Source organism: Brachyhypopomus gauderio, chromosome 4 (assembly GCF_052324685.1).
Source record: "Brachyhypopomus gauderio isolate BG-103 chromosome 4, BGAUD_0.2, whole genome shotgun sequence".
Classification (NCBI taxonomy): Eukaryota; Metazoa; Chordata; class Actinopteri; order Gymnotiformes; family Hypopomidae; genus Brachyhypopomus; species Brachyhypopomus gauderio.
In genome coordinates this window covers 9138400-9151188 of record NC_135214.1, presented here as the reverse complement: position 1 = coordinate 9151188, position 12789 = coordinate 9138400, and the positions used below count along the sequence as shown (strand labels likewise).

The 12789-nt window shown below is 42.6% G+C and overlaps 1 protein-coding gene across 2 annotated transcripts in view; it reads left to right on the top strand.

The window, feature by feature from the left end:
- The window catches only part of LOC143512101 (E3 ubiquitin-protein ligase SH3RF3-like), a 136417-nt gene that overhangs the window by 1505 nt on the left and 122123 nt on the right, over positions 1-12789 (top strand). The gene's annotated exons all lie outside the window — the stretch shown is intronic.

Sequence of the window (12789 nt, the reverse complement as noted above, 5' to 3'; positions counted from 1 at the left end):
ATGTCTTTTTAAATGTTACACTTCACGCTGTTATGTATACTGTGGTAAATATTATCATTATGAAATTATGTATAGCATGAAGAAAGGTTTTAAGGTTCAGAAAGGTTTTTATCTCCAGTAAGTTTTGTTCATACGTTCGAATGTTTTCGGCAAGTATCTGAACTGACATTTAAAATTTCGTTTCACGACTAAGTGAGCACTGTGTCTGCTCCATGAGTGAACCGACCACTGCTGGGGATGTGGGAAGTGTGAGATGACTTGAGCGTGGGGGAACGTTTGAGAAAGTGCCTACCAAACGGTGTGTTAAATTTTACTAGATGAGGTTGGTTAACTAACCTCCCATTTTTGCTTCTGACATTCCTGAGTGTTACATGCTTTTACCTGCACAATCAGCTATGTGAAATGGATCAGTCACAGCTTTTATGGAAGTGCTTCTAAAGAGTTTAGGATCGTAGGTCTGGTCACCTCAGCCGTCACAATTAAGTTAAATCTTTATATCATTAACCTGTAGTCTTTTCATGGAAAGATGACATTTGTGAAGTCTTCTTTTGTGAGCTCCTGAAATAAGGCATGAAATGAGCTTGCCGATTCTGCCGTGTATGGCTGCATGCGGTGATGAGTGGGTGGTAAAATGTTGAAAGAAGATGAAACTGCCCCATATAAATAACTAAATGTATAAATAAATAGCTTTGGTTCCAGCAATGGTAATTGGGTGTATCTATTGCCTATGAGCTCTGCTGTGCTACAGACCCTCAAACTTAACTCCATCACCTCCTAACACGCTGTACTGCTTCACCGAAACCTCTGCTGAGACCTGCTTTGATTTGGACGTCCGTGGGAAACCAGCTGAGGGAACAGCTGATCCAACAGGACCTGTAAAGCCAAGAGTAAAGGCTGAGGCAGCACAGTGGACCAGGCCTGATGTGCTCCTAGCCACTTTGATATTTCTTCATCTTATACTTTAAAAAGCCTCTCATGATTTTATAGAGCAGTTATTCTGTCTCATCACTCTGTTTGATAAAACACTGTCAGAAATGTGGAGTCATTTTTCTTATTCTCATATCTTGCCTGAACTTAGACATTGTGTTTCAAATTCATTTTAGGCAATATATTGCTAAGTGAACACAGGCCATCCAATTACAAATTGATTTACGGAAAAGGCCACATTTTTTCAAGATTCTAGGTAAAAGAAGTGTTGGTCACTTATTTTAGCTAGAATCTTGCAATACATTTAGGTCTTTTCCACAAATTAATTTGTACAGTGATTAATATAATAATTTAGATTTTTTGAATAATTTATGAAGCAGATTACTTCAGCTTGACTTTTGCAGGCAGTAGTTTTTGTGAATGTCTTCCCCATCAATTAACAGCCCAGCTAGGCGTGTCTGATCTGACAGTGTGAGCTGAGGGAGGGTCAGTGTGTGATTGGCCAGGACCGACATCAAGAGATGATGAGGTTTTGGTGTGTAATTGGCCTGGTCTGACAGTGAGAGATGAAGGGGTTTGGTGTCTGGTTGGCTCCTTCAGCGAGCTGAGGGACAATCAGTGTGTTATTTGCCAGATGTGACCATGAGAGATGAAGGAGGATTGGTGTATGATTGGCTGGGTCTGACAGTCAGAGCAGAGGGAGGATCAGTATGTGATTGACCAGGTTGATAGAGCTGAGGGAGTATTGGTGTGTGACTAGATTGGTCTGACAGTGAGATCTATGGGAGGATTGGTGTGTGATTGGTTGGGTCTGACATCAAAAGCTGAGGTGTGTGGGTAGCCTTGGCTTTGTCACTGTTGTGGCCGGCCTGCAGTAACCTTTCTATTCAATACAAACGAAGGTGGAAATACCAACTGAAACACGGATGCACAAATTCAGTCAAGCTTACTGTGGAAATACTGATTGAACTCACAGGCTCTGAGTGGAGTTTTGGTAGTGTGTATTTTCCCACTGCATTTTCCCAACATTACTTAAATCTACTATTTGTTATTAGTAGGTGCTGCAGTCTTGTGGTTTCCCAGGGAGCATCTAAATTGTGTTGAGCCAGGCAATCTAGTTGCACAGCAACTAAGCCCTAATTGGTTTACTTAAGTATACATGCCAACACCCATACATTTACAAGCTCACCCATAATCCCTACAACATCACATTATTTCTCCCTGCATACTTATTTTGTTGATATTAATGTTTTTTTTTTTTTTAGAAAGACTTTTAATATAAATAGGAAACTTCAATAAACACATTTCACATTCACCATGAATAGGAATGAATAAGTAACAGGAACAATAACAAACTATTTAAGTTGCTTAAGTCCTGTTGCCGTTCTACCTCCCATCACTCTTCACTGCTCAATGCCATCGTGTCACCTGGCACGCCCTCTTCACATTGCTGACAGGTGCTACATCTCTCCTTGCTGTAAATCGCTTACGCTCATTGAAAATGAAGGTTGGGAATGCATTATTGCATCACTGTACTGCCAGTGTGCAGTGAACTCAACTCAGCTGTACGGTTTAGGATGCAAGCCACTCTCTGTTGTATATGCGATCGATAGCTGGTTTGGGGCGGGGGGGGGGGGGGTGTTTTAATGGAGCTTCTGTTACCCATGTCTTTATTTTCTGTTATGCACTCTCTTGGGTTTCACTGTGGGCTTGAACTAATAAACAGCAGTTGCCTGTTGATGTCTCTGGGATCTCTCACTCATCTGGCCGATCTGTTACACACGTTGTTTCTCTCTAACATGTGTACATATATAAACATGCACACACAGATGGCCATTGTCCCATCCTATGAAATGCCATTGTATACTTCTGCTTGCACACAGTAAACAACTGCTCTGCATTCCTCTCTTAACCAGAGTGTTCCTCAGAGCGCTGGGTTGCCAGGACAAGACCAGAAACTGACTGGTAAAAGTGAAGTGAATGAGGACGTGAGGATTTGGTGTGATTTGGAATTAAAGTGAGAGAGAGTGGTGTCTGGTTCCCTTTCCAAGAAGGGAACACAGAACTTAATAACTGTAAAAACAAGAACAACAAAACAACTACTGAGTGTAATAACCTGTAACAGAAAGGATGTTCCTATATTTTAGCACTAGGGTGGAGGCATGAAACATGTCTTACACCTCCTGTGCCCTTGGAGGTAGAATTCCACCATTGGGTAGTTATGATCAGCACAATTTAAACTCTGCATGCCATCAACACCCTTTGTCTTTGGCCTTGGGATAGTTTTTGAATTATTGTATTAAATTATAAATAGTAGTAGTTTTTGCATAAGTTTCTTCAGTTTTGCAGGAAATCAGTGCATATGTGAGCAGCTCAGCTTAACCTGAGAAACATTGTTTGCTTTTTCTTTTGCGGGTTGGCTTTTATTAGAGCTTAAGTTATAGGATGGCATTAAACTTTTATTCCTGCTAAGAGTGTGGAGTGGACAGGACTGTCAGATGTCACTGACATTGACTCCATGTCACTGGAGAGCTAGTCTGGCCTACTCTGCTCAGATGACTGCTCACAGAGGACAAGAAAGAGAGAGACATAAATGAAGAAATACAGAAAGAGGGATGGAGAAACACATTTTAATGCTTATTGACTGGACTGGTTTTTCGTAAGCCGCTTATCCTCTATCCAGGAATGTAAGAGTACAACAGTGCACAAAACACTGCATGACAACATTGGGACATTCCATTGTCACTATGGGGACAGTAATGGCCAAAGTCAATTGAGCCCAAATTCCTACAATTCAGACATCAGATTCATGTGACCAAATGGTTAAGATGGGTGGGCCAGAGTATCACTGGCCACCTCTTCATCTGCCATATTTCTTCTGTGCATCTCCTGACTCACAGTTGTTGGTGCAGTTGCTGAGTGCTTGCATGACTGTAGAATTTTCTTTCCTCGTGAGTCATCTGGAGATGCAGAGGCTCCAGCTGGAGAAATGGGCGGTTAAACTGAGGGTGGGGAGAGGCAGTGTTGGCACTGTGGAGGTCTGGGCTTGGGGAGAGACCACATCCAGGGCTGAACAACTAGACTTCAAACATGAAAACAATATTTTACTATACCCCAGAGACAAAAATGTATCTAACCAAAGCTAGAAATACACATTTACACAATGGCAATGTTGCTAGTACAGGGCCTTATAATATCTGACTAACCACATGGAAAAATTCTTTAGGAATTATTTATACCACTTTTACTTGCATGTATGTATGAAAGGTGATATACAAATAAAGATGATTATTATTTATTATTATTACCATGTACACTTAAAAATGTTCTAAAAATGACAAATAGGTTTAATATATTTTTATCAAATTAAATGATTCAATGAATACTTTTCTAAGATTAAATGACAGCTAATTGACACATGTTACATACAGGTCAGATGGTGATCAAGGAATTGATACACTGACAGGAGACGATAATAAAATGAGTTATGACTGCATTCTAGAATGGAGCTGTCCTTTTCTCTAATTACTACTTATTACTGTTCTAACAGTTATTAATTGACATTGAACTTTTACAGCAAACTTCAAACAGATTGTCTTTTTTTCTTGCATAATTCAATTTTGCAGGACAGCTCCATGGGAAATGAACACTGCATGAGACTGAATGCCCTCTGTTCTATAATGGCTTCTCTCTCTCTCTCTGCCTCACAGCCTTAACCAAAACCAGTTTACTCAAGCAATATGTTGTGCAAACACTGGCTGGAGAGCTTGGATGCAAAAAATTAGTCCTGATGCAGGAGTGATGTGAAGGGGGTACCTGTGTGTTCAGCTTTCGTTTCAACATTTATGCCAGTTGTCAGTTCTCACACATAAGATGTTACAATCACAGAATATATGGTTAAAAATTATCGGATTAAAGATGACCATGAGTGAATTATAGTGCTGCAAAATCATCCTAGATCTCAGGTGTTGCTAATGCCATTATACATAAAATTAGAGGAGAAAGGTAGAGGGTGGAGTAGCCTATATAAGCTCCATAATGCTCAGGCAATAGAATTGGTTTACCTTGCTGTGCAGACCTACAAGATTCAGGAAGATAACTTCATTATTTATTTAGTTTTGGGATCCCTTTTGGAATGGCCTTGCACATAGATTGCCCTAATTTAATGATACAGATGAAGGACGGACCAAAGGCAAGTCCTTGGTCTCCAGTGGCACAGGGTAGTTTGCTAGTAACTGAGGAGCTGGTTGCTCTTAGCTGGTCATTCTGTGCTGATTTCTTTGAGCTGGTCTCTGTGATATATGAAGCCTATCAGAGGCTCTGCAGTATTCATAAATGGAAAGTGAGAACTGTGTGTCACGAGTGCTCAGAATGTTTACTCTGAGGCATTATGAGATGTGCAGTGCTAATGAAAAGACTGGGAAGAGCGAGTCTGTTTCTGGGCGTCCGTGGCAAACCTGGACGTTTAGATCATATGCATGTTCATACAGAGCTGTTCATGTATGTGAGAGATGACAGGATGTGGATAGAAGACATGTCTGCTGCAGGCTAAAGACCAGGTTGACTGCATTGTTTCTTTTATTGGCTATTATTAATTAATATTCTCTTATTTTCTTGTACTGACACAGATTGATTGTGCTTAAATCCACAAGAACATGGACAGTTAAACTGGATTCTCCTGTGATATATGCATCATAATATATTGACTGCTAAATGAAATATATGATTATTCTTTGCTAAAAGCAGGGCATATGAATGGGAATTAGTAGAATACATCCTTTGGGTGTAGTGAGATGTGCACGTCATTGCTGTTACTGCTGGGGGGTTGTCCTACTCTGTTTCCCATGGGGCCACAAATGTGGGGGTCATGTAGGTGGAGGTCATGAAGGTGGTAAACCCCACGGATGTAGCAGCTTGCAGCTGAGGTTAGCTTTTACTCTGGGGGGGGGGTTTAACCCCTTCTCATGAGGCTCCATTGTTAGTATGGAAATGTGAGGGTAGGAGTCATTCACCACAGAAAAGGTCACAAATTGAGCAAGCAGAAAACTGAATTATTTATCACTATAGGGACAACATAAAGCAAGAAATAATGGCATGCAAGTTCTTAAAGCTTTTAGATGTCTTAGAGTCCAGTGATTTCCTTTGCAAGCCCGACATGGCAATAATAATTGTATCCAAATGTTCTATTTTTGTATAAATATTGGTCCTGTCTCTTTAAAATGGTAACATGGCACTGGGCTTTTTCTTACTGATTAGAAATTGTATGTGTGGATTGATCTTCTTAAATGCTTAATCCATTTCAGGGTGCTGGATCCTGGTCCAGCAGTATAGGACACAAGATGGGAACCAGTCCTGGACAGGGCGTCAGTCCTGGACAGGGCGTCATTCCATCACAGGCTGTTTTCAGTCATGTCAGGGCGTAAATCTTTGTTTTGGACACTTTGGAGCCTTTACTTTCCTTACTGAGATTGAAAATTTTCAATTCTGAACTGATAGGTGCTTCAAGATTACACTCAGTTGGAGTTACCTTTAGCAGATAGACTGGGACATTCTTTCTTTCTCACACCCTCTTGGTCTGTTATTATTTCATGAGTGCTTTTGGCATGCATCCATTCCTGGCTCTGAAAACACGTCCCCTAAGAGGGAGGGTGCAGTACCTGCCGCCAGCTCTCCTCTCCGCTTTGGAACACTGATTTTGTTGGAGCCCTGTCTGTTTACTTGGAGAAAAAAAGATAGTGGGCTTCCTTCCCATGGAAAAACTGATAGGACCTTAGACTGTCTAATTGCTTTAACATGAGCTGTATCTGTAGGTGCTTCTTGGACAGAGTCAGCTGGGTGGAGGAATATGCCCCCAGGGTTATCCAGGGTCCTGCACACGCGTGTACATCCAGGGTCCTGCACGCTCGTGTACATCCAGGGTCCTGCACACTCGTGTACATCCAGGGTCCTGCACACTCGTGTACATCCAGGGTCCTGCACACGTGTGTACATTCAGGGCCTTGCCAGGGAAATAAAGGGAAATAAAACAATGGCATGGTTGGATATGCACAATAATCCACCTAATTATATGCTGAATATTATAAAGTTTCTTGCCACTGTGGTTAAATTTTTTTCAGATTTTAAACAACCAGCATTTTGAGTGACATTTAAAAGTCTTATACAGTATGCCTAGTGTGATTTACACCCACAGAGAGACACATACACCCACACACACAGACACACACGCACACGGGAGTTGTGTTCCCTGTCAGCCTGTCTAATGAACAAACCCATTTTGGTTACTTTTCTCTTACAACCCATAAAATAGAGAAAACACACAGCCGGTCTCTTTACTGTCAGTATTTACCAAGCTGACTGACTGGGTTATTAGGTTATGCAATGACACTCAGATGACCTGACAAAAAGCACTGAAAATGTCTTGAAACACCTGACAACACCTTTACTTAATTGCAGCAGAGTTCATGACAAAGATGTTTGCACATAATCATTATCAGTTGGCCAGGGGAAGGTGTCCTGGTGTGGAAGTGTACCATGGCAGTGAAAGAACAATGTCACAAGGCCCTGAAGGCTCTGGGGTTTATCTCCAGACATTTGGTGACTCTCTCCTTCCTGCCCATTATCTCTGCTTGGAGTCTACGTGAATCATTTCCTGCGGCCACATAAGATCTAACTTTGCTCTTTGACTGTTTAGTCTAGTGGAAGAGAGAGAGTGAGAAAACCTGCTGAGGGTCAGGATCTTAGCCAATAACTACACACACTATGACAAACACACACACACACACACACACACACAGCAACACCTCGGTGGCTGGCACTAAACCGGGGTGCTGCATTTTTGAGGAGTTCATTTAGCCTTTGGATGAATGAATACGCAGTTTGAGTAGGTCATTTATTTTCTGCTGTTATTTCATGAGCAATTTATCAGATCCTTTCCGAATGAGGGAGATAATTACTTTGAGCACTCCAGCTATTGAATGGAGTGTGGTTTTCTGTCACAGCGAGCGAAACACATTTTTTCGCCTTTTGAGAGTGAAACAGATTTTCTCTGGAACCATTTCTCTGGTCAGTTTTGCATCTAGGTTGTCACTGTGGGATTTTAACAGCTGGGTCTGAAAATTGAACTGAGGCTTCTGGTTTGTGTTTAGCCCTGTCTGTGGCAGCTCTAACAACTCTTTACACATCTGACTGAAGACTTTTCTTTGGAACGTTTCAGAGTGTTTTTGCCCTGTGTCCAGGAGACGGTATGCTGCTTCTTGTTCTTTCTATTGTCAACCTTTTCTGACAGGTGTATGAGCAGTCACGGTCTTGTCTGAACTCACCTTGACATCTTTTCCCAGTGATGAAGTCCAGTCTGCTCTCTTTGGATCTAGCTCCTCGTGCACTCTAGCCAGGCATTGATATATGCCAGTGCCTGGTGAACTGTCCATAGCACTAATGCTGGAAGCTACTACAGAGTCTGATAGTGATGTGAAAAATGTTTGGCATCACATGTAAGATCCCATAAATTCTCTTGATGTTTTGAAAGCATAGACCTAACAGTCTGACAACTCGACCTAAAGTGGATTCGTCACCTAAACTGTTGGTTGAAACTTTATGAAGGAAAATTAATCATGTTCCCTGGCAACAGGTATGGATGCAGGCAGCATGGAAAACGCGAAGTAAGAGATCATATTGGTACGTGAGCTGGGAAAACTCTTCTCCCGTTGCCAGGGCAACATTTGAGTTACAGTTTATTCAGATATTGTGATAACCATGATGTGGGCCATCATGTGACTAACACCTAGCCAATAGTGCGTGACTCACAAGTCTAGCTGGAAATTATTTGTCTTATTTTATTGATAGAAATCCCAGCGCGGTAAATCACTTTTGGAGAATTGACTGAAAGATTATTAAGGAGTTTTTGACCCCCTGCCACCATGTCATGTCACAAAGACTGCATGACACAAACATTTCCTGCAGTTTGGTGTGGTGACAGAAACATTTGGATGATCATGTAACGCTGGAAGCAGTCCTGGAATAGAAATCCTGTCACTGGTATGTTCACAAATGAGCATTCACACATTCACTGCAGCAGCCCCTCTTATGAAGCATTTACATGCATGTTGAAATGTTTTGTAAGATTTGAATTTTGCATTTGTGCATTTATCCTTTATCTGCCCTGGCATGTTGAGTGAGTTACAGAGATGTATAATTGTATTTAACTTTGCCTGCGCTTCGCACTGTGATGGTGCCACAGAATCTGCACATTTTCTGGGTGGGGGCTGGAATGAGATTGACCTGCTGTCTGTTTACTGTTTTATTTTGGTAGAGGCTGATTTTCTGCCTGAAGACGCAGAGCTCCAGTGCGGGGGTGAGGCTTGTGATGTATTCCTCTGCGGTCGTTGTGTTTATGACTGTGAGGATTGGGACATGGAGAGGTGTTAATGAGCATGAGAGCTGCCACACCGTAGCTACAGTAATGTCATGATCCTAGAAGGCTGAAAACCAGATGAAGAACAGCAAGTAATTACACACATGTGCTTGGTAGAGGATTGCAGTATATATTTTTACTTTATTTTTATTTTAATATGTCTATATGTATTTTACTCTACTTGTGTGTGTGTGTGTGTGTGTGTGTGTGTGTGTGTGTGTGTGTGTGTGTGTGTGTGTGTGTGTGTGTGTGTGTAAGACATCCTCTTGTCACATTTGAAAGTGTTTAGAGGTTGTGGGTGCTGGTCTTGGTTTATAATGCAGTGCTGAGTGATTCAGTTATATTCAGCTGACCACCCAGTCAAACAGCCGTGCTGTGGTCACGGCTCAAATACCTGCCGTGCCTCTAAAACATGATGAAGTGCCTTGCCTCGCTGAGCCTTGGCATGTTTCCTTTTCTGTACCCCAGAAGACTAATTGACTCATAGCCCAGTCATTGACTCATTCTCCCAGTCAGTCGGCATGCTATCAGTTTTTCTGCAATGAGACGTTGAAACCCATCAGCATGTCTGCCCACAATGCACATTTCATGTGGTTACATGGTTCAGTGAGAGAGGAATGAAGCGCAATCTCTCATGAAACCCAGTGTCCTCGTAAGTGGACATTGGCATTTATAATATACCTCTGGCCTCATACGGGGGAGTGACATTTTTCACAGATTGTTTCCTGTTCAAAGACCTCTTTCTGTTTAAATTGGTTAGATTCCATTCTTGTGTGGTGTTACTAGTTTTAAAATAGCAAGGAGACATTCAATTGCACAGTTGAGATCTCAGAAGGATGAAGTTCTCATACAATATGTCTTCGGTGTATAGTGTGGTGCACCATGCTGATAAGGTCTGCTGTGAGTAGATGTTACAAGTTACAGGCTTTTGCGTTGTCTTGGCGTAAATAAATCATAATAGCGGACATCATTATCATTTAAGATCATCTAAGTGAGTAACTGTGGTTTACTGTGGTCTTCGTGATTGGCTTTTAGGTTGTGTTCTTGTGCATTTCTTTGTTCAGATAGCTGCTTAAATGGGTGGGAACTTCCCTGCTGTCCACCTTCTTCATCATTTGCATGATAAAGGACAGCCCACATCTCTTTATGCTGAAAGAGCCATTTCCACTTGGCACGGATTAACCCTGGAACACATTTTTATTTGTAGTAGTGCACCTGAGTTTTTTCACTTACTGTTTCTGCAAAACAAAAGTTGTGGACTAGGATTTCATAAATCTTTCTTGTGTAACTACATGTTTCTGTCATGGATCGTTCTTGCGTAACCACTCAGGAGTCTCTCATCCTTCCTGAAGACAGTCGGGTCAGCTGGTGCTCAGAGGAGCATGGGCAGTGGCTTTTGGAGGTACTTCGTGACCTCTCCTCACATGAGCACATGGCCAGGGTAAAAAAAATAATAACTGTAAACAGTCCTTGTCATCTTTTTAATCTTTAATAATTGGTCATAAAACAAATAGTAACAAAACTACTATAGACTTCTTAGAATTGAGACAGTTTTAACTTAATTTTCAAGCCTCTTGAGAGGTTTTGTTTGTATTTGGTTATTTTAAAATCTAAATGTATATGTGTACAGTAATCTCTTCTGGTCACACAAAACCTTTTCTGAAAATGATCCGTGGTGCCTGGAGGCTGAGCAGAGTGTGGCTGATGCTGGTTGCCACTCCCCCAGGTTCGTCTGCCACTCCCCCAGGCTTGTCTTCTCCGCCCACAGGCTTGTCTGCCCTCCTTGTGTACATTTGCCATGGTGCCATGCTGGTCCTCCCAGCAGCTGGTAGAGGGTGTTCCACAGTGCATTTCACTAGTACTTTGCATTCTCTTCTGCTGAGGCTCATCATGGCTGTGGAGTTAGTACTGCTCTTCCTCTCCAACGTTGGCACCCATAGATGCAGAGGTAGATGGGTTCTCTTCCCAGCTATCTGAGCGCTTTTGGTTGTGTTTCCTGTGTTATTGTGGTTTTTGTGACTTGCAGCTACAATGAAAGGCATGCCCTGGCATATTCCTATAATAACAGTTCAAACAGGAGCCTGCCCGTCAACACTGGCATTTTCATGCATTGTCCTTGCTGAAAGGAGTAGTTTGTTAAAATCTGCAACCGGGACCTGTTCTCAGTTGGACACAGTCTTTGTGGAGTGTGCTGTGCTGAGTCCAAACACTCTTCCCACTGAGACAAAGGCCATTCTTCACCATATATAGGTTTTTATTCTGTCCTTTCTGTTTAGAGGCAGGAATATGTTGGCTCTCGTGGAAGATTATAGGCACAGATGCAAATGAAAGGCCGCGTGTGGACTTGCATGCTTGTGACGATGCCCTTCTGTGAATCTAACAGGACTAAGTGGCCTGGAATTATAGGTTACCTTGGCTTCTCACATGACATTACTGGCAGTAGGAGCAGGGTTGGTGTAACTCAATCCCAGTAATTATTATTGAGTGTGTGAAGACTTTGTCCACTACTATACTGTCTCTCTTTGTCTCTGACACACACACACACACACACACACACACACACACACACACACACACACACACACACACACACACACACACACACGCACACATGCATACACAACACAACAACACAGGATGGTTCTGCATTGCCAGTGAATCAAGCTGATATTGCCCCTGGACAGCATTACTTTTTAAAACTTTTGAAAGACTATTTGAAGTGAAGCAGGGGTTACCATTGGATGCTGTTGTCATGACAACCCATAGTTGGGGTGTTAGTGGTGTAACAACACAACAGGAGTCAGGGTGCAGGGAGCGTTCTCAGCTGGCCTTCAGCTGTTCCCCATACGTGATGTCATTCTGCAGTTGTTCTATGTGTGTGATGTCATGGCACAGCTGTGCTGGAGAATGATACAACCATGTCCTCGGTTACTGCCTGCCTGCATACCGACATCTCCCCAAGCATACCTGTGTAGGAGCCATCACCATGGTTACCCTGTGTGATGAGGTGAACAATTCAACTCCATTTTTTGGGGGGGGGGGGGGGGGGGGGGTGGCTGTCAGCTATTGAGTGCTTGTTTCACAATGGAATGAATAATTCTTGAAACGTGTGTCATGTGAAACAGGATCCAGCAGAATTCCTCTTCTCACAAGCATTCATCACACTTGTTTGGTCCCAAGCCCTTAATCTGTGCATTTGTCTCAGTTTGGCTGTGTGGCCACCTGCTGATTAATGGGGAATAAACTGAGGGTCGCGCTCTGGCCTGTGCCCCTCTGCCCCACATTATTACCTCATAATCCTCCAGCAGCAGGTCTAGCTGTGGCGGGAAAAACACGCCAGGTCCCTCCCCACACCATATAGCCAGAGACAGCGTAGAAACGTCGCTGTTCTATGAGCCGCCCTGTGATACCTGCAGCCCCATCCGCCCTCTTCTGTCTCTGCTTGTCAGCTG